Source organism: Apodemus sylvaticus, chromosome 7 (assembly GCF_947179515.1).
Source record: "Apodemus sylvaticus chromosome 7, mApoSyl1.1, whole genome shotgun sequence".
Classification (NCBI taxonomy): domain Eukaryota; kingdom Metazoa; phylum Chordata; class Mammalia; order Rodentia; family Muridae; genus Apodemus; species Apodemus sylvaticus.
The window spans coordinates 45,539,983-45,566,399 of record NC_067478.1 but is presented as its reverse complement, the minus strand read 5'-3'; positions in this window follow the sequence as shown (position 1 = coordinate 45,566,399).

Genomic DNA, 26,417 nt, shown 5'->3' with positions numbered 1-26,417 from the left:
AAAAGTCAAAAGTTAGGCTCACTAAAAGTAATTCTAATAATTTCCAAGAAGTGAATTTTTTCCAATACTTCTTACTTTTGTTGGAAATTACAATTTGAATGACTCAAAATTATTATGGGTGACTTTTAAAAATAATATGTTAGTATAAATTGCTCACCCATTTAACTTGGTACATTACAATTTTATAAGAATATAAATTGTATTGAAATTTAGTAAATAAGTTTCTGTTTTTATTTTTAGGTTTTGATATCTTGAGATATTGTTATATGTAGCTCAGGTTGGCTTCAAACTCTCTATATAACTGAAGATGATCTTAATTTTCTGGTCCTCCTGTCTCTACTTCACAAATGCTGGGATTAGAAATTTCAAATATTTCGAATCCCATATTCAAGCCAAACAAAAACAAAAACAAAAACAAAAACCAATAAAGTTAAGTTACATGACAAAAATTATTTGTAGTGGGTTTCATCCAATGCTGCTTGTATCCTAATGTTAATTTCGGTCCCCCAAACTGCTTACATGAGTGTCTGCATATAGACCCTGGGAACCTGCCCCCAGTTGGTTCTGATTGGTAAATAAAGATGCTGGCTTGGTAGGGCAGACTGAAACAGTACCTGAGGATTTTCCCAGGCTTGGAACCAAGAGGGAGGAAAGAGAAGGAGATCCGTGATGCCAGGAAGGGGAGAGAAAGGAGAGACGCCATGTCTGGGAATAGTGGAGGGCAGGGCATCATGGCTGGCATAGGAAGGAGCCAGGAGAGTGCGGCCCAGTTGGGCAGCAATCTGGGTCAAGAGCAGCCAGGTGGAATATAGAATTTATTAAATAATAGCTCAGTATTATAGGCTGGAGAGAGATGAACTGCAAGGAGGTTAGGAAATGGACCAGTGATTGTCCATTTCATATCAAAATATAAAGGTCACATGTGTCTTTCCATCTGGGAACGTAAACCTTTGAAGCCGGTGGCGAATCCACTGCTGGGATTTATTAATTAAAAATATTGCTACAGTTATTCATTATTGTCATTATTGTTATTGTATTATTATTATACCAGTCAGAATAGCTAAGATCAAAAACTCAGGAGAAAACAGGTGCTGGTGAGGATGTGGAGAAAGAGGAACACTCCTCTACTGCTGGTGGGATTGCAAGCTGGTACAACCACTCTGGAAATCAGTCTGGTGGTTCCTCAGAAAACTGGATATGATACTACCAGAGGACCCTTCTATACCACTCCTGGGCATATACCCAGAGAATTCATCAGCATGTAATAAGGACACATGCTTCACTATGTTCATAGCAGCCTTATTTATAATAGCCAGAAGCTGGAAATAACCCAGATGTCACTCAACGAAGGAATAGATACAGAAAATGTGGTATATTTACACTATGGAATACTACTCAGCTATTAAAAACAATGAATTCATGAAATAGCAAATGGGTAGAACTGGAAAATATCATCCTAAGTGCGGTAACCTAATCACAAAAGAACACACATGGAATGCACTCACTGATAAGTGGATATTAGCCCAGAAGCTCGGAATACCCAAGAAACAATTCACATATCAAATGATGCCCAAGAAGAAGGAAGGAGAGGCCCCTGATCCTAGAAAGGCTCAATGCAGCAGTGTAGGGGAATACCAGGACAGGAAAGCAGGAAGAGGTTGATTGGGGAACAGGGGGAGGGAAGAGGTTTTATGGGACTTATGAGGAGGGGAGATCCAGGAAAGGGGAAATCATTTGAAATTTAAATAAAGAATATATCTAATAAAAATATTGCTATAGTTATTTATTATTGTCATTATTGATATTGTATTATTATTATTATTATTATTATTAGTAGTAGTAGTAGTAGTGGTAGTAGTGTGGTGCCAAGGATTGAACACTGAGCCTTTCACATCCTGGGCATATGTCATTGAGTTACATCAACAATGATTTTTAATTTACATAAAATATTTATTTAGTTATTATTGTATATGTGTATAATATTGGGGATTATAGGTGCCATGGTGCGTATGTGAAGGGCAGATGGTAACTTTGTGAAGTTAATTCTTTTCTTCCACCTTGCTGTGGATTCTGGGTGTTGAACTCAGGTCGTCAAGCTTGCCTTGGGCACATCTTTACCCACTGAGCCAATCATCTTGCAGGCCATTGATTTACCTCTTAATTTGAAATTGTATATAGCCACATTTAATCCAGTATTAAATAAAAGAGTCTTATGTTTTCTCCTTCATGCATAAATTACAGATGCATAGTATGTTTATAATATTAGTGTTTTATGGATAGGAAAATTATGAAAAAGTGTTCATAAGGTTCATGAAGAGATAAGTTAGAGTATTGAAAGAGACATGTAGAACAGAGGGTGGACTGTGGGTAATTTGCACAGGTAAATCACTATGAATTGGTAATAAATAATTTGGAAAGTGAGAGGAAGTTACTGTATATGACTTCTCGATTTTGTGACATATTGATCATTTATCCAGCAAGGTGGAAACAGAGGAAAAACACCAGAAGCTACTGAGCTATTTGTTTATTTTGAAGAGTCTGTTCATTTGTGTGCAGCCATGTGTTAAGTGCACACACCTGAGATAAGGTCTTAGACATCATTACTTTTAGTTACCTGTGGCAGGCAGAACAATGGGCCCTTCACAATGCCCATATCCAATCTTTGGAATGTACAGATAAATTTATTTCACATAAATAATTCCAAACATGAATTATAGTTAACAAAGAATTAAGGTTGTTAATCAGTTGACTTTAAGATACCAATTATAGCTGAGTGTGGTGTGACACACCTGTGATCCCATCAGTCTGGTGACTGAGTCAGGAGGAGAGTGAGTTCCAGACAAACTTGGTTGCTTAGTGAGACAATTTCTCAAAAAGAAAAAGAAAGAAAAAAAAGAATAAGAAAAGAAAGAAAGAAAAAGCTATATTAATAAAAGTGTCTAAGGTTCAGAGATATAGAATAGATAGTAAGTGTTAAAAGATAATTAAAATTGTATACTACAAATATTTACTCAACACAAAGGAAGGCCATCATGAACAAATTGACAGAACAAAGCCATGGTGTGTGTATGTGACTCTGTGTGTGTGTTAAATCTTATGTTATCAATATTTAAATGTGCCAATTGTTTAGGTTTTCTAGTTCAAAGGTAGAGATTGACAGGTATATTTTTTTCAGTTTTCATTTGATTGCATCTACCTGCGTGAGTCTCTTTATATCCAATAGTGCCAATAAGTTGAAAGTAAAAGAATGAAATTGAGACATCGCAAATCCATCCATGTTGACTGTTGCTCTATTCACAACAGCTAAGAAATGGAATCAATCAGCCTAGGATGGACATCAATAGATGAATGGGTCAAAAATGTGCCATGTAGTCACAGTGAAGTTGTACTTAGTCATAAAGAAAAAAAAAAGAAAATTATGACATTTGTAGGAAAATGTCATGCAATTGGAAATTAGTATGTTAAATAAAATAAAGACAGACTCTGGAAAAATAGCTTTTCTAATTTACTCTCTCAGTTTTGCGTGCATGTATATGTGTGTGTGTGTGTATGTGTGTGTGTGTGTGTGTGTGTCTAGCTCAAGAAATAGAATGGAGACCATGAAAGGAGGAGCAAATCTTAGAAAAGGGAAGGGAGACAAATGAAAGTGACATAAAGGGAGAAGGAAGAATGATTTGGGGAGGAAGGGGGCCAAGTAGAGTGGTGTAGAGAGTCAAAGAACAGCAAGGAAGAGGGAGATGAAGAAATTAAAGCTATGGAAATCCTACAGTGAAGCGGACTACCTTGTACGTTAAGGTTAAAGAGGAGAGATGGGGAGGGAGGAAAGGAGGGATGGATGAATGATTGGGTTTAGGGAAGGAGGGAGGGAAGGAGAGAGAGAGAGAAAGAGAGAGAGATCTGCAGTGTTTATCCAAATATTAGTTAAGATGGATTTTAAAGCAAAAGCTGCTAATAGAGACAGAAAATAGAATTTTATAGTGTCCAAATATAGACACAGATGGCTTTATAAATTTATACAAACAGAGGCTTGGTATATATGAATCCAAAGCTGACCAAATGGAACAACAATAAAAGGACAGACAATTCAACACTACATAGGGACTTGATCACTAAGGACCTTACAGTCAGTAGACAAATGTTAACAGCAGAAAGGACTTTGAAAACTCTAAGGTCTGTAGAGCATTCCTCCCAACAACAGCAGTATATTCTTCTCAAGTGCTGGTGAAAGTTCACAAAAATAGACCATGTGTCAGACCATTAAAGAAGTGTAGCTTTCAAAGGCTTGAAACCATACAAAGTATGTCCTTTTGAACGCAATGAAATGAAACTGAAAATCAAAAACAGAAGGATATTTAAAAAATTTACACATTGCAGAAATTAAGCAATGTACATCTAAAGAACCAAGGAGTCAAAGAAAAACCACAAAGGAAATTAAAAAATACTTTAGGGTGAATGAGGGTAAGAGCACAATATGCTAAACACGTAGGGTAGCCAGTGACAGGAACAACCAGAGGGCAATTCACACTATAAATAGAGCTACACTTTACAGAAGAAATTGAGCCAATAACTAACCAAAACTTCCACTTTTGTAAACAAGATGAATTAAGAACAAATTGAATCCAGTGCAAGCAGAAATAAGTAATGATAGGGCTGAAATCTAAAAATACAGAATTGAAGAGTAATTCAGAAAATCGATAAAATGAAAAGTTGGTTTTCTGACAATAGCAACAAAGTTGATAAAATGTTGGATGGTCTATAATAGAGAGAAGTATAATTGAAGGCTCGAAGTGTAAAGTTGGGAAAGAACTCTGTGTGTGTTGGTCTTGTATGCATTACTATCAACTTTATAGAAATCAAAAGGATTTTTAATGAAGTGCTATAGATAATGGTTTATCAGCAAGTTAGATTATTTATATAGCACCCACAAATTCTTAGAAAGATACAAAGAACCTTCTATTTAAAAAAGGAATAGGAAATCTGACTTGCCTATAAGAAATAAGAAAGCTGGCTTAGTGGTAAAAAAATTTCCTAACAAAGAAAAGCCCAGGACCAGATGGCTTTATGAGTGAATTTTACCAAACAGCCACAGAACAATTTATGCCAATTTTTCAGAAACTCTTCAAAAAATCAGAATCAAACATTTTTTATTCTGTAAAGCCACCGTCATTCTGACAAAATCTAGATGAATTTATTTTTCAATATGTTTATGAATCTTCAGTAGATTCTGTTCACCAGAACCCTTCGGCATAGGCCATTGATTATATGCAATAACAAGAGAGATTTATTCCATGAATCCAAGGTTAGTTCAACAGACAAAAATGAGTCCTATAGCACATTTTTAGAACACAAGGGAAAAAAACTATATGATCACCTCAATGGATGCATAAATATCATTTAACTATATGCAGCATGGTTTTATGACAAAATACTCAAAAAGGTGGAGATAGAAGAGAGCCTCTTAACATTGAGGATGGGCATCTGTGAAAAACCCACAGCTAGCATTGTGTGTATGATGAACAACTGAAAGCCTTCTCCTAAGATAGGAAAGCCAAGTGTGTTGGCTATCACCACTTCTGTTCAACAGGGAATGAAGAAGCAAAAATATCTCCAGTTGTAGATGACTGTGCCTTATATACTGAAAATCCTAAAGAACCCACAAAGAACTTTTCAAACCCATACACTTAATGTAGAGAGTATCTTTTGTGTACTGTATAAAAGCATCACCTGTCAATAAAAGCTGACGGCCTATTAGCTGAGGCAGGGGGTCAGAGTTCTGGTAGGGAGAAAGGAACTTTGGGATAGAGTCAAGCATGGGAGAGATGTACCCTGAACAGTGATGGGAATGCTTCCATGAACCTCAGGAGAGGCTACTAGCCGCATGGCAAGACATAGAACAGGACAAACAGGTTATATGAGTTATGAGCTAACAGGAACAAGCTAAAGACTTAGGTCTAAACATTGATTCATAAATAATTCAGTCTCAGAATCATTATTTTGGGAGCTTGGGTACGGGTGGAAAAGCCCATGGTTACAATTTAACATGTTTGCAAGGTCAATATAGAAAATAAAATATTGGTATATCCTAGCCATGTAGGATCTTGAAAACAGATTAAGAAAACAATCTCACAATAGCATAAAAAGAATAAAATACTTAGGAGTGAATTGCCCAGGGATACAAAAGACCTATATGCTGAAGGCTGGAAGATGTTGCTTTAAAAAAAAAAAAAAAAAAAAAAAAAAAAAAAAAAAAAAATCAAAGACACCCGAATCCCTGGGAAGGCTGTAGTGTTTTCAGAATGAGAGCTTGATGTGGTTAAGTTAGCAACACATGTCACCAAGAGTCATTATAGACATGAGCAAAAATCTCAAATTGCCTTTTCCTTTTCCCTGCAAATGGATGGTAGTTCTAAAATCCATGAAGAATTTCAAGAAGCCCCAGGATAGTCAAAATAACCATGAAAAGGAGAATGAATTTGGAGGAATGAAACTTCCTGATTTCCAGCTCTGCTTCAAAGGAAAAGTAATTCTCCTGGTCTCTTAAAAGCGACAATAGCAGAACAGTAATCCAGACAGTGTAATGTAAAACCAGGTTAGACAAAGAAAACCACAAATACACGGTCAGTTGCTTTGGAGAAGAGTGGAAGACCATCCAATGAGGAAGAAGCACTTAGCATCAATGAATGCTGCTGCAGGAACTTGAAATCTACTTGTGAAAGAGTCTGGAGTCCTTTCTCACACCACATGTGAAGAATAACTCAACATAGGTCAGAAACTTAAATGTGGAATCCAGGGTGTAAAAATTCTTAGAAGAAAACAGGTGGGGATCTTCATGGACTTTGATTCCTCTAAGACATGAAGCCAAAAACAAGCACACACACACACACACACACACACACACACACACACACACACACATGTATATGTGTATATGCGTATATTTATAATTATACATTATATGTTATATATTATATGTTATACATTATACATTTATATATTATATATTTATTATACTATATACTATATATTATATACATGCATTTATATAATATAAATATATCTTGGCTTCATTGAAATAAAACATTTACAAGGTAAAAAACACCATCACAGAGGGGAAAAGACAACATGTAGTTTGAGAGGAAATATTTTCACTTCATCTGAAAAGGCTCTAGAATACAGATATAAAAATAATTATAAAAAGTATAAGAAGAAAAACAGTATTTGAAATAAACAAAGTTTTGGGACATTTATTCAAAAATGTTAAATGAATGGCCAATAAGTGTGAACAATTGTTCAACATTTTATTAGCAACATACTTATCAAAACACACTTGGGGTACCTCTTCGTAGCCACTGGGATGACTGTAAAAGTTTTCTCAGGAAGGGCCAGGAAGATGGTTCAGTTAGTAAAAATGTTTCTGGCACAAGCATGAGGACTTGAGTTCGATCCCAGACCCAGACCCAGACCCAGACCCAGACCCAGACCCAGACCCAGACCCAGACCCAGACCCAGACCCTGACCCATTTAAAGCTAAATGTGGTAGGGGAAACCTGCAATCAGCTCTGGGATCGTGCAGGGTCCATGGGTTTGCTGCTTAGCCAGTGCAGTGGAAACAATGAGGCTCAGTGGGAGACCCTGACTCAAAATGTCAGGTAGAGAATGAAGGGAGAAAACACCCGATGGCAATCTTGGTTCTGCACATTGTGCCCACGTGCATATATGTCTACGAGTACACATGCACATTTTGTCTATTAACACAGAGAAAGGGGAAAATCAAGTAAATAAGTAACAAGTAAGGTACTGTATAATCTCAACACTTGGGAGGGAGGGAGAAGGATCAGCCAGCCGGGAGGCATGGTGACCCGTCTAAAAAATGACATGACAACAGCGAACAAATGAAGAGACTAATAAAGAAATTGTAGTCCTCATTCTCTACTGGGAGACTGTAAATTGGCTTAGCCGCTTTGAAAAAGCAGCTTGACAGTTCCCGAAGACAGTTAAGGATGGTGTTACCATATGAGTCTATTACTAAGTGGATATACAAGAAAATTGAAAACTCGTCACAAAGCATGAATATTCATAGTTGCCCAAACATGGAAACAGTCCATATGCCCATGTTGGGGATTTGATTCGTGCTTACATGGTAATTCGCACTTCCGCTGCGGGTCCCTGCCAACACATGGCGTTTTGATGGGTCAAGAAAGAGCCAGCGGCCAGTGGGCAGAGGGACAGAGGCAGGACTTCGAGGATTCCCCCGGGAAAGAAATGCAGAGGAAAGAAGAGTGGGGAAGCAGAGAGATCAAACTTAAGAGCCTGCCAACAACCAAGAATCCCACAGCCTCAGACGCCACTCCCCAGATTGGGTCTGGGGGCAGCAGAGATGAAATAATAGATTTAGAAAGAATTAACTCAAGTATATCAGAGGGGAGTGTGTTAGCCACGTGGAGGTTCAGGAGTGGCCCAGTCATTGAGCTAGTAAGACATATTAAAAATAACGCTGCATATGCGTGTCTTTCATTCACGAACCCACAGTTCTTGGGTCGGTGCAGAGCTGTGCCTGCACCCGCCGGAAGCATAGAGCAGACCTTTAAATATTTACGGCAATATGCCCACAACACAAGAGATCAACGTGTAGAATACCCATAAAATGAAATATTACTCAGCAGTAAAACGTAATGGCATGCTGACTCATACTGCAGAGCTGATGCACACAGAAAACATTCTTCTAACGAAAAGAAACACAACGTTCGCTGCCTTGTGTGTGAACTGTCCCACATGACCAAATCTGTAGGGGCAAAAGTAGATTCATGGTTGCCAAGACTAGGCAAGGCAAACATGTGGAAGCGGGCAATACGGGTTAGAGGATGTCTTTTGGGGATGATGAAATTATTTACTTTAGAATTGGATTACAGTGGTGTTTGGGCAACCGTAAATAAGCTAATATTATGGCATGAGAATTACAGCTTGAATTACTTTTAAAAACTGTAGAGATGAAAGAAAGTCAGAAAAAGATGCAGTGGGAGATAAAGAGGGACTCCTGACCCAAGAAATGGCTTCTGGGGACTAGAGAAAGCAGGAAGACATCCTGTCTTGAGTGGAACCCACCCTTTCATTACTTTGATTTCATTCCCCTGAGGCCTGCGCCAACCATCCAGTTTATACAACTACAAGATAATCACCCTATATTCTTCTTAATTACAATACCTTTTAGACATACAAATAGAAATGAGTATTCCAAAGCTTTTAAGAGGCTTCAGGGTTCAGACAAAGCATATGGGCTAAAAACACAATGGAATTGTGTAGTCTTTGTTTCAATGAAGGAGAGAGGGAGGGAATGGGGAAATAAACACATCAGATAACTGGAGTCCTTTGGGATTAATTATTTTTTTTTTTTATATAAGAAAATCAGGAAACAAGAGTTCAGTTAGTTCCCTGAGGAATAGTAGTGGAGCTGACTCAAAGATAGGGGGTTTGCCTTTAAAGTCGGGGATCTGTTCAAATGTATCTGTTGAATGATAATCACGTAAGTGGTAACAGACGCCATCTGAAAACAACTGCCAACAGTAGGCAGGAAGTGCACACTGGTCAGATGGGGTGAGAAGCTTCCCTGGGTGGGTGGGCAGCTGAGGAGTGACTGTTGGAATAGACAGCCTTGCTGTAAAATACAGCTGTGACAGCACAGGCAGAGGGAGACAGGTCAGTCCCATATGCCATGTCAGTGGGTATCAACAGAAGCTCGGTTTTTCAGTGGAAATCTTGAAAATATGGTGTAAAACAAAACCAAATAACAACAACAACAACAACGAAACTATTGGGAAATTCTGGTGGAAGGTGTGAATCTATAAAAGTGAGAAAGAATGGTCAATTAGTTTGCATCTCCACTACTGTGAAAATCACTCTGGCCAAAAGCAATGTGGAGAAGTTTATTAAACCTTGTGGCTGCCGGGCGGTGGTGGCCCATGCCTTTAATCCCAGCACTTGGGAAGCAGAGGCAGGTGGATTTCTGAGTTCAAGGCCAGCCTGGTATACAGAGTGAGTTCCAGGACAGCCAGGGATATACAGAGAAACCATGTCTCAAAACAAAACAAAAACAAAAAACAACAACAACAAATAAACCTTATGACTTAGAATCCATTATGGATGGAAGCGAAAGCAGGAACTGCAGCGGAGCCATGGAGGAACATGGTTTACTGGCTTGCTCTCATGGCTTGTTCAGTCTGCTTTCACATACAACGCAGGGCTGCCTGCCCAGCCAGGGCCGTCACCCACAGTGGGCTGTGTCTTCTTACACCAATTATTAATCTAGACTTGCCTATGGGCCAATTTGATGGAGGCCTCTTTTCAATTGAGGTTCCTTTCCCCAAACAAGTCTAGCTGTGTCAAACTGACAAAAATCAAATCAACTCAAGTTGAAGCAAAGCAAAACAAAAAAACCTAACCAGCACAAATTGATCTAGAAATTCTGAAAAATGGGCAGAGACCCCAAACTCTTGTGGAGGTGTTGGCTTTATGAAGGAGGGATTGTTCTTTCATTTTATCAGAGTAGAGTTCAAGGTTGGCTGTGGGTTCATAAATTGGTCCCTGGGAAGTAAGAATATTTCTGAGGGTTTATGGTGGTTTTTTTTTTTTCCTTTCCCTATCTTTTGGAAATAGAAGCCAGGCTCATCCTTTGAGTATGGTGGTGCAGGGAGTATTATGGGCACATAGTTGACTTTAATGGTTGTAACAGCCACCACAGAGTGTGAGAGGTCTTAAGGGAGTGGAGTAAGGTTAAAGTATAATTTTGGTTCTCCAAAATTTATTCTCTGATTATTCATGTGTCTTAAGGTTTTTCCTCACTGTCTCACCAATCCAAGGACTTGGGCCTAATTAGGCCTACAAGGGAATGAAGAAAAGACACACACACACACACACACACACACACACACACACACACATACACACACACACACACACACACACACACACACACACACACACGGAGCAGAGCTGAAGACTGGAGCCCAGTAGACTGCTCTTTCTGAACAAGGAAGTAGAGAATCCTAGAAGCTCAGTTGAATGGTGGGTTCATTGCATACAGTTAAACAAGGAATCAGAGTTATCATATACAGGTAAACAAGGAGGCTGGTTTAGCTAATCTTGGTAGGAGCAGGCAGTAAATATTCAGAAGTAGAAAGCTGTGGCAGCATTACAAGCTTGACATTTGAACCCAAGGAGGTTTTGCCACACCACTGAGCCTTACCTGGTGAAAACTTTAGCACTCCCATGGCAGTGCCCACGTCTACAGCTCTCCGTTCACACAGGACATCACCCACTTAGGGCTTCCTCCACTCCCAGTAATACCCTCCCATGTTAAAAGTTCTTTTTCCTATTTCCCTCTAGTATCAAGGATAGTGTTGAGAAGTATTTTTTTAATCTTAAGTTCCTTTTCTTTTTTTATTAGATATATTATTTTTAAGCAATACATTTAGGATTGCTTAACTAGGACATTTAGTTAATCAGAATAGCACCAGAATTCAATTATCAGAATGCTTTTAGACAGTGCCATACACTAAAACATGCTCATACCGGCAGATAGCCTAGACATCCATCCAAACTTAATTTTACAAGACAGGTACTTTAGCCAATTAAGTGACAGAGCCACCTCAAAACTTGATTTTAATGGAAGTCTCATATAACATACCTGTTTCAATTTCAAAACAAAAACAAAAGTCAAACAAACCCACAACAAAAAAAGGTCCTGTCCTACAGTTGCTGGGAAAAGCTTCAACCTTCTTGTTTTCTTTTTGAGATTCATAAACCTCTTCATCTTGTAAGATTGCAGGCCCATTATCAATGCAATAAACCTTTTCACAAGAGGTTTGAGTCTTGAGAAAGAAAGAACTGCTGGAAAACAAGACTTGGGGCAGAAAGGTCTAAAGAACTCGTGGCTCCCCTCAAACTCGTGCCCCACCTGCCACAGATGTAAGTGGTGGTGCCTGACATCTGTTCTGCTCCAGAGGCTAATTAAAGAAAAAAAAAAGTGTTGACTTGACTACTAATGGCAATAACAGAGTCTAAGAAACTCAGCAACCAGGACCCAGTGAGTCCCTAGGAAATCACCCAGCAACAAATAGGAGTTCAAACAGTGCATCATAGCAACCACAGCATAACACAGACAAACTGAGTCTAATCCAGCAGGGTCAGGGGCCCGAAGACTTACACCTATTCAATCATATCCAGTAGATGCTATCTGTATGCCATTGCTTTGGTGGGAGCTACAAACTGGCAAGTTAAATAGAAAGAAGGCATTTTCTTCAGTGACAAATATGTGGAATCCCCAGCAATCCAGTTTGATGGTGCAAAGGTGTGGGGGCATGGAAGAACTGAGCTGCTTAGGGATATAACCTGAGGTGTCTTTGGGGCATTCAAGTAAAGCTGATGAACCTGTAGGCTAGATGCTAAAGGGAGCAATCCAGCTGGTGACCTAGGTACAGAAATGTTTATACTCCAGTTGTTAATATTACGGGTGGGAGGAAAATCATGGGGCTACAATGAACGTAAGTCAGCACCCTGGGGAGCAATAATATTGACAGGAAGCCAGAGAAGGGAACGAGGGTAGAGGAGAGCCAGGAAAGAGAAGTAAGGGGAACAGAGGAAAGGGGGGCGTCTCACAGAGCCAGTGCTGCTCAGCTCTTCCAGGTACCAAGTGGGGTTGGAAAGGAGGAAGTTGCTGCTGATATTTATGCGATATCTCGGGAGAAGTGCAGGGAGGAAGTCTTGCACCAAGAGTAAGAAGGAAGAGCAAATTGAATCAGGTTCTGGTATCAAAAAGGAAATAGAAGCTGGGCGTGGGAGTTCATGTTTGTTATCCTTACGCACCGGCTATGGCCAGAGAATGCAAGTTCAAGGGTACTTTGAGCTACTTAGTGAGTTTACCAGGGACAGACTGGGTTACTTGGGGCTGGGAGGGGGGGGCATGGGGGAGGCACTGTATCAACCAAAGCAAGTCAAAAAGGTGTGATGGTGTTTGCCTATAATCTTCTTGGGAGGCAGCAGCAGAGGTTCGGGAGTTGAAGTTCATCTCCAGCTACAGATGGAGTAAAGGTTTGACTGTGGGTCTGAGCTAACTGAGAGCCTCCTTCAGAAAACAAACAAACCTGTAAAACACACAACAGCAAGCAAACAACCAACCAGACGGAAAATCCAGCGATTCACACAGCTGCTTTGACTAGAGCTGTAACCAGGGCTTGCAAGCATCTACGTTAGTCATGGTTCTTGGCTCTGCAAACACTTTCTCCCTTCGAGTGAGGGTTCGATGGTCAAACCCTGGGTCTCCAGCAGAGTGTGAAGTGAACTGGCACTAAGTTGTTATTAGGTACAGGGTTTGTTGTTTCTGTGATTTATTTGATTTCCATAAAACCTGTCATAGAAGTTATTTCTAGTTAGAGATTTAAAGAAATAACAGTAGTGAGATGTAACTTCAGTATGCCTCAGACCTACCACCATATGTCCACTTTAATTTTATAGCCCTGCGAAGAATTTTCATTTTTCTCTTGCTTATAGAATTTCTAGGTTTTGAATGCATCTTAAAGCTCTACCCCACTGTCTTAGTCTGTCAGCATAATGAGAAAGCAATGGTAACCGTACTTTTTCAAGAATGGATTACTTAGTCCTCAGTTCTGGAAGCTCTAGAACATGGAGCCAGTGTTGGCTGAGCTCCGGTGAAGATCTCATGATTTATGACATCTGAGTAGCAGGGGCCTGTGAAGGAAGAGCTGCTTTCTTGACAGTAGGTCAGAGAGAAATGGGGATCAAACAGACCCTTCAGAAGGCACCTCCATGGTGACCTCAGCACCCTGCTTAGCTCCATTTAGGAAAGGTCCCATTTCCCCAAGATCGCAGTCATCTACCTGAAACCTTTGTTTGGTCCTATGATGATTTTCTTCCAAGTGAAAAAGGTATCTCTGAACACTGAGTTTAAACAATTTAGCCTCTGTTTATATTCTCACTGCATACCTGGTCAAACTGTATGAGACGCCTGTTTCAGTGTCAGCCATTCCTGGCAGGCTTCAGATGGTCGCCTCAACTTTGCAATGAATGGAACGTTTGGTTTTCCACAGGTGTCATGATTTAGGGGTAAAGCCTTTCAGAGGTGATTCTGGTTAGGTGAGTTTATGAGGATGGATCTTCCCTGAGAGGAGTGAGTGCCCTTCTCAGAGGCATGAGAGAACTTGGTGCTCATCTCTGCTTTGTGAGGTTGCAATAGAAGGTGTTCTGGCCACAGCCTAGAAAAGAGCCCACTTGAGGGTCAGATCATACGGCCACGTAGGTTCACAGAAAAAGTGGAGAGGGAACATTGACTTTGTAGTTTTCTGAGTAGGTCTGCATATTTTGTTTTTATTTTAAAACGTACGCTATTTATATATTAGTAAGCTTGGGCTACTATTTTACTACTTAAGACACGCATTTACTTTTATATAACAGAATCCCCAAATGGCATCAATTAAATGAATTGTTTAGCGGGTACATAATCTGTGAGGCTGTTTTCACTGAATGCTTTTTGAGGGAAAAAAAACTAGCAAGAGTTGTTCTCCACCTACACGTGGCAGCTGCAGGCACTTTAACCAGGTCTCTGAGTTGCTGAATAACATTTCCTTATACAAATTCATATCTGGAGTTCCACTTCAATCCATTTCAATTTCTTAAGCAGCATACGAACAAATACCACATTAACTTTAAATATCAAAAGCTTGCATTCATGTTGACAAAAAATATTAAGATCAAATCATATAGCCTAAATGCCTACTTTGTATTTGGTTTAGGAATTCGTTTACATACTCTCTTATTTCCTAGAGGCTTAAATGGTTACATCAGAAAGAATATTGTATGTTACACTTTAAAATCAAGCTATTAGATTTTAAAAGTTCACCAAACACTAACAGAATGCTAATACTACCTTTATATGGCTCTGGAATAGAATAAAAAGCCCTCATATTGAAAGCTCATTTGAATTCAAATCCTCTTATGCTTGAGGAGCCTGGGAAACAGGAAAGCAAATCTGCAGCATATGAACCTGTAGAGACAAGCCACGCCAAACCATAGCGTCCACTTGCTCTTGCAAGCTGCATCGCAAAAACAGCTACATCAGAGCTATCAATTTGCAGAGTTCCGGGCATATCACTTACCCAATCTCTCTTCAACATCTTTTCAAGCATAACACTGTATTGGTTATTAAAATTATTTCCTAGCCTATAAAAATTCTGACTTGAGTCTACTCACCATAACTCTAATCTCTAAATCTATTCTAAACATATTTAATCTACCTCCAACTGACAATCCCTCAGGGAAAATACAATATCATTTCTGGGATTAGTTCTGTATGACTTTGATACGTGGGACTCTTTGGGGAGGAACCAACATATCTTTCCATTCTTTTTTTCGTCTAGAAGAGCAGAAATTAAAAGATTGGAAGATTCCAAAGTAAAGATACATTTTTGTTTTCTTCTTTAAAATTCATTAAAGCATAAAATAAACTCATTTGAAAAGGTGAGTTTATCATTGGCTCAACATGGGTGGCCATGTGCTGAAAAATAAGGCACAAGTCTCCATCAGAAATAAAAATGGTTGCATAGCAATCAGTAGTTTTGTATGGAAATTCTTAAGGATTGTAAGTGCACACCATGAAAGGGCACAACCCCAGCTGTGGCCTGCTGTAACTTGTTAATGGAAGGCAAGACTTTCCAGTCTAGTGGAAACTACAGCCCCTTTAAAGGTATGGACATGGAGTTTTATATTAGAGTTTTTAAATCTTCAGAAAACTACCAAAATAGTGGGAGCTTGGGGGAAACCTTGGGGAAAAATAATGTTCATTGACACCTCTTGCGTGGAAGAGTGGGGTAGGGGTGGGGAATGCAGTAAGGTGAAATAAGAGACTTCAAAAGCACAAAAAAGCAAGTCTGTGCATTCACACCTATGACCTTGACATGGAGTGGCCTGGTTGTATGGTTCAATTCCCACTACTGGAGACAGGAGGAATAGAAGAACTAAGAATGACCCGGAGAACGGTAACTTCTATCACCATATGGAAGATGGCAAAATTGCACCCCCCCCCCCCCCCCGAGAAAAGCAATTAGTGGTATCATTGGGATTTGAACTGAGGGACTCTGTTCCTTGTCTTGGAAAAATTTTGTTTGTCATCACCTCTATGATCTCATTATTTATTTTTAAAAGTAATTATGTATTTAATGTATATGAGTACACTGTAGCTGTCTTCAGACACACCAGAAGAGAGGATCAGATCCCATTACAGATGGTTGTGAGCCACCATGTGGGTGCTGGGAATTGAACTCAGGACCTCTGGAAGAGCAGTCAGTGCTCTTAACCACCAAGCCATCTTGCCAGTCCTGCAGTCTCATTATTTTTATTATTATCGTACTATTGTAACCAAACTGGCACAGTTCGTACGTGTACGTGGACACACAAACACGGCCATTATTGCATTATTGCAACACTTGTCTTACTTAGCATTTGGAAAAAAATAACTCCAGCCTTGGGGCCAGGTTCTAGAAGATCAAGGCTTTTACACAGGCTTAACCACAGTTTCTGGCCTTGATTCCTTTTGGTGAAAAAATGACTGTTGACATTTCTTGGGGGGAGGGGCTCAGTTACAGATTGTAGTTTCTCATTTTGTTCTCTTTTGTTTAGTTTTGTTTGTTTGGGGTTTTTTTTTTGTTTAACACTATTGGATATTTCCTAGAAAGTTGGGGCTGCCATTCTTCTTTGTAAGTATGGGCCACATGTGATGGCTCAGGCCTGGGGCCTCCGTGTGCCCCTCTGTAGGGTACCCTCCGAGAGATGTGACACCAGTAGGGACCCTACCACAGACCCGTGGTTGAACACTGTGATGGTGCTCTTATCAGCAGTGGCACCTGTCTCCCAGGGACCAGTCCAGGAGCTTTTCTTGGGGCCTGGTAGTAGGTCCTTTCTGACAATGCTTCAGTTGCCAGCCAGAGTCTCTAAGGAAAGGCAGCTGTGCTGGGATTTTCCACGTCCCAGTCTCAAGCTTGTTCAGCAAAAGGCTACTCTCAGCTCATTCCTTCTAAAGGCACGTTGTGTCCTGGTTCCTACAGGATCTGGCAGCGTTTTCCAATATGTGGGATTCAGATGGCTTAACAAGTCGGGGATTATTGCAGGAACATGTGAATCATCATCCCAGCCAAATACATAACATTGACAGTTGTGTGACATCTGCAGGGTGCCAAATCCTGTGCATGCATTATCTCAGTTTTATCCTCACACAAATGCTGTGAGGGTTTGTTGTTAATCACCAGCATTCCACAGGTGAGGGAGTGAACTTAGCCTCAGAGAGATCAAGCAAATTGCTCAAGATTATAAAGCCAGCAAATAATCAGGTAACCACTAGATGTGCGCGCACACACACATGCACAATGTATATGCATATATGTATATTTTCATAATGGTTGTATTTGTATTGGTTATAAAATTACAGATTTTAAAGTATTATATAATTTATGGTAGATTTTTGTTATTTTCCTTTCCACTAAGTTTTTATATTGAAAATGTGCCTGCACCACAAATAAATGGTAAGTCATACATTTTTTTAAATCTCTCTCTCTCTGTGTGCATATGTGTGTGAACACACTTGTACAAAGGCTACAGCGAGCATGCGGTGCTCAGAGGACAGCCTTGGGTTTTGGTTGCTGTCTTTCACGTCTTTTGTGACAATGCTCACCACTGTTATGCCAAGCTGGCAGCTTGAGGTCCCAACTCCCTCTATGTCTCTGCCTTGCATCTCATGGAAGGAGCACCAGCTTGGCAGATGCTAGCTTTATGTGGGATTTGAACACAATTCTTCCTGTTTGCATAGTCTTTTTGTTTCATTTCTATTGCTCTGACAAAAGCAACTTAGGAAGGAAGGGTTCCTTTTCTCTCACAATTCCAGGTTATAGTCTGCTCTTTCTCAGAAGCCACTGGGCAAGAACTTGAGACAGCTGGTCACACTGCATCCCCAGGCAAGCAGAGAGTGATAAATAATTATACTCAGCTCAGCTCACATTCTCCTTCTAATATATAGGTCAGGATGCCATCTCAGTGAATTGTGCTTCCCAGGGTGGGCAGGTCTTCCTGCTCCAATTAGTCTAATCAAGATAATGCCTCATAAGCATGCCCAGAAGCTAGCCTAACCAAGAAAACTCCTCACCGATGTAGTCCAGAGGTTTTTCCCCTAGGTGTTAATTTGACAATATTAACCATCACAGGTAACAAGTGATTTCTTTACCCATTAGCCAAACAGTAGTTTTTAAATACTCTCTCCAGAGCCAGGATTTGAGGTCATAGCTCAGCAGTGGAGTGTTTTGCTTTCCCAGCATGCTAAATCTGTGGGTTCAATCCCCAGTACTGAAATGAGTAACCCAATGACTGTTCAAAACATGCACCAAGTGCAGCAATAAATAAGCTTATAAAACATGCTCCAACATATAACAAGGACACATATTCCACTATGTACATAGCAGCCTTATTTATAATAGCCAGAAGCTGGAAAAAATCCAGATGTCCCTCAACAAATGTATGGTTACAGAAAATAGGGTACATTTACACAATGGAGTGTAAATTCAACTATTAAAAACAATGACTTCATAAAATTCTTAGGAAAATGGATGGAACTAGAAAATTGAGGTAACCTAGTCCGAACAAATATGGTATGCACTCACTGATAAGTGGATATTAGCCCAAAAGCTCATAATACCCAAGATACAATTCACAGACCATATGAAACTCAAGAAGAAGGAAGACCAAAATGTGGATGCTTCAGTCCTTCTTAGAAGGGGGAACAAAGTACTCAGAGGAGGAAGGGTGGGAAGGTGGGAGGGACTTGGGAGGAAGAGAGGGGAAAGGGGGGCAGGATCTGGTATAGGAGGAGACAGGGATGATATACAGAGGGTCAGGAATTTGAACAGAGGTGTGTAACAATGGGATGGGTAACTGGAGGTAGCCACCAGCAAGTCCCAGAGGCCAGGAAAATAAGAGGCTCCCAGGACCCAATGGGGTTGAGATTAGCTGAAATGCCCAACAAAGGGGAAGGAGAACCTGGTGAGACCATATCCAGAGGTTAGACAAGGCCTCGGTTAGGGGAGGGGAGCATTTACTCATCCTCAAATTTTTAACCCAGAATGGCTCCTGTCTGAAGAAAATATGTAGACAAAGTGTGGAGCTGAGACTGAAGGAAAGGCCATCCAGAGACTGTCCCATCTGGGGATCCATCCCATATACAGACACCAAACCCAGACACTATTGTGGATATAAAGAAGTACTTGCAGAACCAACAAATTGGGAAAAGATCTTTACCAACCCTATATCAGATAGAGGGCTAATATCCAATATATACAAAGAACTCAAGAAGTTAGACCCCAGAAAACCAAATAACCCTATTAAGAAATGGGGTACAGAGTTAAACAAAGAATTTTTACCTGAAGAACTTCAGATGGCGGAGAAACATCTTAAAAAATGCTCAACTTCATTAGTCATTAGGGAAATGCAAATCAAAACAACCCTGAGATTTCACCTTACACCAGTCAGAATGGCTAAGATTAAAAATTCAGGAGACAGCAGGTATTGGCAAGGATGTGGAGAAAGAGGAACACTCCTCCACTGCTGGTGGGGTTGCAAATTGGTACAGCCACTCTGGAAATCAGTCTGGCAGTTCCTCAGAAAACTGGGCATGTCACTTCCGGAAGATCCTGCTATACCACTCCTGGGCATATACCCAGAGGATTCCCCAGCATGTAATAAGGATACATGCTCTACTATGTTCATAGCAGCCCTATTTATAATATCCAGAAGCTGGAAAGAACCCAGGTATCCCTCAACAGAATAATGGATGCAAAAAATGTGGTATATATACACAATGGAGTACTATTCAGCCATTAGAAACAATGAATTCATGAAATTCTTAGGCAAATGGATGAAGCTGGAGAACATCATACTAAGTGAGGTAACCCAGTGTCAAAAGATCAATCATAGCATGCACTCACTAATAAGTGGATATTAACCTAGAAAACTGGAATACCCAAAACATAATCCACACATCAAATGAGGTACAAGAAGAACGGAGGAGTGGCCCCTTGTTCTGGAAAGACTCAGTGTAATAGTATAGGGCAAAACCAGAACAGGGAAGTGGTAAGGGGTGGGTGGGAGAACAGGGGGAGGGAAGAGGGCTTATGTGACTTTTGGGGAGTAGGGGGCCAGAAAAGGGGAAATAATTTGAAATGTAAATAAAAAATATATCTGAAAAAAAAAAGTGCTTGCTGACAGGAGCCTGTTATAGCTGTCTCCTGAGAGGTTCTGCCAGTGCCTGACAAATACAGAGGTGGATGCTCTCAACCAACCATTAGACTGAGCACAGGGTCCCCAGTGGAGGAGTTAGAAGAAGGACTGAAGGAACTGAAGGGATTTACAACTTGATAGGAAGAACAACACTATCAACCAACCAGACCCCTCAGAGCTCCCAGAGATTAAACCACCAACCAAAGAGTACACATGGAGGGACTCATGGCTCCAGCTGTATGTGTAGCAGAGGATGGCCTTGTCAGACTTCAATAGGAGAGGCCCTTGGCCTTTTGAATGCTCAATGCCCCAATGCAGGTGAAGGCCAGGGCAGGGAGGTAGGAGGGGGTGAGTAGGTAGGTAGGGGAGCATCTTCATAGAAGCAGAGGAAAGGACTTCTGGGAAGGGGACTGGGAAAAGAGATAACATTTGAAATGTAAATACATAAAATATCCAATTAAAAAAATTCTCTCTCAGGAGCTGGCAGGCTCTACTTGATCTGTTCCCCAAGTACCTTAGTCACCAGTTACTCCTGAGATCTTTGCACAGATTTCCTTATACCTCATGGAGCCTTTGGGTAAGAAGTAGAGACTGAAATACTTTTTTTTTTCTTAAAAGGCTATAGCTCTCTTGATGATAGAGAAAAAGTATGATTCATAGACTTTTGAGAAATCCCCCTTCAAACATTTAGGGGCGAGTCAGGAGACGGGTTGGACAAGAGGAGTTTAAGAACGTTCGTCTATCTGGAAGTTATTGTCATGATGGCTTTGCTGCTCTTGCCTGGTCTCCAATAGCAAGAGTGGACTTGGCCACTGATCTGGACTGGATGGCAGATTCTCTGTGTTTGTCTTTCTTTTCCTAACACTATAGAAACCTGAAGCCCTACAGTGTGCTGACACATCTTGTCTGGAGTTGTCCTAGATTCTCACATCTCATGCTTCTGTCTGCCTTATCTTTCACTTGACTATAACTCTGTCCAACCCAACTATCTTTGATTTATTCATGGAAGGATTGTCGACCATTGTTCCTGGACTTGGAAATAAATGATGAGCATAAAAGAAAACGGTAACTAAAACTTCAAACTGATAAAAAAAATCAACATGGTGTTTCAGATACTAGTAGATATCAAAATGGAGTGATCTAGATTGTCCCCTCTTCTTCCATGGTAGCCTCCTCTTCCCAATATGTTCTGCTTTCAGATTCTCAGTCTGCACTGCCTGCTGTCCTGTTGCAGTGGAAGGAACTTCCTCTTACAGGATATCAATGAAGTGAATAAGACTAAGTGCATAGGGGCACCATAAACTTAGAGCTAAGAATAGGATGAGCTTTGAAAAGGTTCAGGGGACAGCAAATGCAACTTCTGGAGTTTTGTTAAAAAGAACACACGAGGCAGCACCGGTGTGTGAAGCCACATCAGCAGTGAGCTACTATTGATTGACCCAAGGATACTTGCTGGGTGTTAAGGCGGATCCCTGCAATTTCAGCCAATCTGGAGGCAGGATTACAAGGCTGCCTTGTCCTTACTGGGTAATAGAAATGTAACCTCACCCACTCCACATTCTTCCTACTTAAACAGTATGCTTATTTGGACAATTCTTTGGATTAGGAAGCCTCAATCTGTCCTTTAGTAGCTTCTGCATAATCATTTCTAGTTCTGAATTTTAGCATAAGAAAGATGGGTTCATTTTTTATAGGGCTTATGCTAGGCCTGGGCTGAGAGCTGTAGCCAGCTCTGAATTCAGGTGTGGAATTTCACTTTGTTTGACCAGGAGTCTTAGAAGTTGAAACTAAGGGGAACGTTCAGAGAAACATCAATGAAGTGTTAGGTCACAGTTGAAGGGTCAGTTTGAGTTCATACAGTCAATTCAAAGAGAGCTGGACAGAGATCATTTAAGAGGAGACATGGAGAGCAAATTTGGAGCAAATGGGGAAGCAACGGTGACCTGAGCTTTGAGGAACAGGAGAAAGGAGCAGAACACTATTGACAAGGTGAACTTGTCTTCTCACACAGAGCTCAGCCAGAGGTGTCAGAGGACTAGTCAGCACTGGAGAGTGATGGAACAACCAAACATTATCTGAGAATAGGAACATGAGACAGGACAGGCAGATGAGGTGTGGTTCAGTTGGACTGCCTGAGTCTGGACTCTTCTATTTGGTCTCTGCTACAGTTCTTTCACATGGAGAATGGGAAAGAATGGATATTACATTATGTAACGGAACTACTACACAACCTGAGTATGTTCTTCAGTTCAGGAGTGCAGCAATCTTAAAACTTCATAATATACAATTACAATATAGTGAATTAGTCTCCTCTGGTAGATGATGTTTAGATTGTTCCCAGTTCTGGATGTCACTTAAAGCTTAGCTTTCTAATAGACTGACAAAAGATACAGGAGTGTCATCTCAACGAATTCAAGAACCTTGAATCGGTACTGTTTTTTTTTTTTCCACATCAAGAGGAGTAGAGAATTCAATTCACTTCCTTTGTGTGAGGCTAGCTATCCAGTTCTCTGGTGCCAACCTCCACTCTAGTGTACTGTTTGGAAACTGATAGAAATATGTACTTTGGCGGCAGGAAAAATTCACAAAACAAGCATTTCACCAAAGAAAATAGGTTTAAAGGAGATGACACAAAAATCTTTAGGCCTCAAAACCTAGCATTGTGAGAGAGTTTATGTACATACACATCACAACATCCAAGAAAAGCAGAAAAAATATCCTTACCAAGCAGCATGTAAATAATTTATCAAGGTACACAATATACTATTACCATATAAATGTTTCAATAATTTAAAAAGTACTCAGGTCACACAAAGTATGTATTCTGACCACAATGGAATTAAATCAGAAATCATTAACAAAATGGTCTATGAAAAATCTATAGACTTTTGGCTAACGTCAATACTTCTCAAAAATCCATAGGTTGAAAAAAGTGGAGGGGAACACAAGAAGCACTTCTAACTGATTGAAATTAAAACACAGCACATCAAAACGTGTAGAATGCCTTTAAAGCAATACTTTAGGATAGAAATTGATAGTACTATGTATTTATGTTAGAAAAGATAAGATTTTGAATCAATATAAAGGTCCTGTGACCAAGTGCACTGGGTTTGCCCATTTCTGAATGTAAAGGCAATATATGTGACTCAGATTATCTATACAGAGGCCTTGTCTCAAAGAAGCCAAACCAATTCAAACCAAACAACCCAAACCAGCCTTTAAATGAGATCTATTTAAAGTATCAGCAACATTTTCTTGTAAGTATAGGACCTTTCCCACTAAAGTACCTGGAAACTGACATATCTAAAATTGCCAAAACTTTTTTTTTCTTGAATATGGAATTGATGTTTGTTACTGTTTTTAGTTAGGTTACGTGCTGATTAGTTTTTACCTGTCAACTCAACATTGCATTATCTGGGAAGAGATTATTAATTGCCTAAGTCAGTATACCCTGTGGGCATTTCTGAAGGGGATCATCTTCATCGTTCATTGAGATGGGTGGACGCATCCTGGATGGGGACAGCACCATTTCATTGCCTGGGCCCTGAAATGCATGTCAGTGAGGAAGAGCTAGCTTAGCAGAAGCAAGGAGGCAGCACAGATACATTCCTCGCTGACCGTAACTGTGGGTGGGAAATGAGCAGCAGCCTCCAACTCCTGCCTCTGTGACTTTCCCACAGTGACAGACTGTAAACGGGAATGGTGTGTAGAATAAACCTTTCCTCCCTAAGTTGCCTTTGTCACAATAGAAATAAAACCAGAATAGCATCCGAACTAATGGTTTTGTTATAGCTTTTGCACACATACATATGCTGTTGAGCCTTGCCCATATTTATCCCGCCATTCTCTCCTGCCCATCCCCCTCACTGCTCCCCTTTCTTCCCCACAAAGTCCCCTTCTGCTTTCTGGGTGTAGACACACACTTTCCTCTTCTTCGTGCTCCACCTCCTTCCCTCACCCCTGACGCATCTCTTTCCCTGAAATCTAGATCCTAAGTTGGAGAGAAAATATGTGATGTTTTCCCGCCTGTCCCTTTAAACCTCCCTGCCTCACGGCTCCTGTTCTACTTTCTTCTCATTCATGTATGCACATGAATGACACATGTTTCCACATATAAGAAGACAAGCAGTATTTATCTTGTGTAATCTAGCTTACTTCACTTAAGCACTGATCTCCAGTTTCATGCATTTTTCTGAGACATAATTTTGTTCTTCTTTATGAGAGCTGAATAAAATGCCAGATATGTATTGGACAATTTTTTTTTTATCCAGTCACTTCCTGATGGGTATCTATGTAGGTTCTATTTCTTATCTATTATGAACAATGAAGTAAGTGCAGCGTGTGTGAGTACATAAACATGTACCTGAATATGTATGCAAAACACACACTTGTGTGCATTCACATGAACATGTAAACATACATATACTCATGTACTCATGCATGAATGCGAGCACAGATACACAGTCATGTGCACACATACATGAACATATGTGAACACATTACAGATATACAACAATATAACAATATAAAGACAACAATTTATTCCTGAGTGTTTTACAAGGTGCTATAGGTGTGATCTTGGTGGCTTCTGAAGTTAACATGGTTCAAAAGGTCCACAGAGTGAGCTTTTACTTTTGTCTACATTTTTATTTTGCAAATGAGATTGAGTTTCTGAGGGTCATTACAGGTAAGGAAGGAAGGCTGATAGGATAAAGCAGGCTAATCAGGGTGAAAGGAATTCTTGTTACACAGAGATCCTGATCAAGTCAAGGATGTAATCTGATACTAACAGTGACTATAATCATGCTTTTGAATTGTTTTTCAGAAAAGCATATGTTTAAAGATGATAAGGAAGGTTGTCACAGAACAGAAGCGATGTGAAAACCGAGGTGAATTCTAGGGAGGGGGAGTTTCTAAACAGATGGAGGTAGAGTGGTGGTGGAGGCCAGGGATAATGGAGAGTTAACCATGAAGGGTGTATGGAAAAAAAAAAAAAACAAACGTACAGATTACTTGCCAAGCCAACTAAGATTATCTGAGAGCTAGAAGGATGATAGCTTGCATCAGGCTGTACCTAGATATAAATATCCATAGGTTAGTAAACAAAATCTCACTGTCAGAAGCAAGGTAATCCCTCTTTTGTTGTAGGTCAGTGAGGACCTACAGGCTCCTAAAACAACAAAGGATCTTGGAATTCCTCTTGGTAGTCTACTATGACTAGTTGATAAGAAGACCCTACTGTTGATGAAACCATACACCTTGGGTACAAAATACAGAGAAATCAAACTGGGACTGAGAGAGATACTTCCTCTATGCTGGCTAGTTGTAATAGTCATGGAAGGTGTGATACAGGGTACCAGGAGAGACAAGGCATCAAGTGAACTTACCCAGCTGAGAATCCTATATAATACACTACCAACCTACCAGGAAAGATGTGCCTACTGATGCCATGGTGCCAATATTGTTACGGGGGGCTACTAAGCACTCTCTGATTGATTTTGAGGCCCACCGACAAGAGGAAATCAAGTAACTGTGGTTGAAATCCCATGGCTAAGGAATCTACTACTCTTGATGAGCTAAATTGACAATCTATCAAACTACCTTTTAAGTACTTAATGCTCATAGTTACAGACAAAGTGCTACTTGACCCTCAGCCTCATCAGAGAACCTTCTCTTGGTAAGGAATGCACAAGTGTAGAGATGTATGGCTGTTCAAGTTGGAAAGAGTAAGTGACAATGCAGTGTTCAGCCTTAAATAGGACAATCATTCCACCTCCCTCTAAGACTCAGGGGACAGTGAAGAGGACGGACAGAAAGAATGCAAAAGCTGGAAGAAAGGGAGACAAACAGCACCGCTATCTTCTTGGCATGGCACAGCCAATGCAGTCACAGTTCATAGCAGCAGTGGCTGCTTGCAAGGGGCCTACAGTGGGCTGACCTGTCAAGAGTCAACCTTAGAATGAGTAGGAATCCACATGGTCATATACAACCCTTCTGAATTCTAGTGTTGTGCCGGGCATTCAGATGTGCACCCACTGAAGAACCTACCATGCGTTAACCCAATGGAAAGTCTCAAACCCATGGTCACACACACA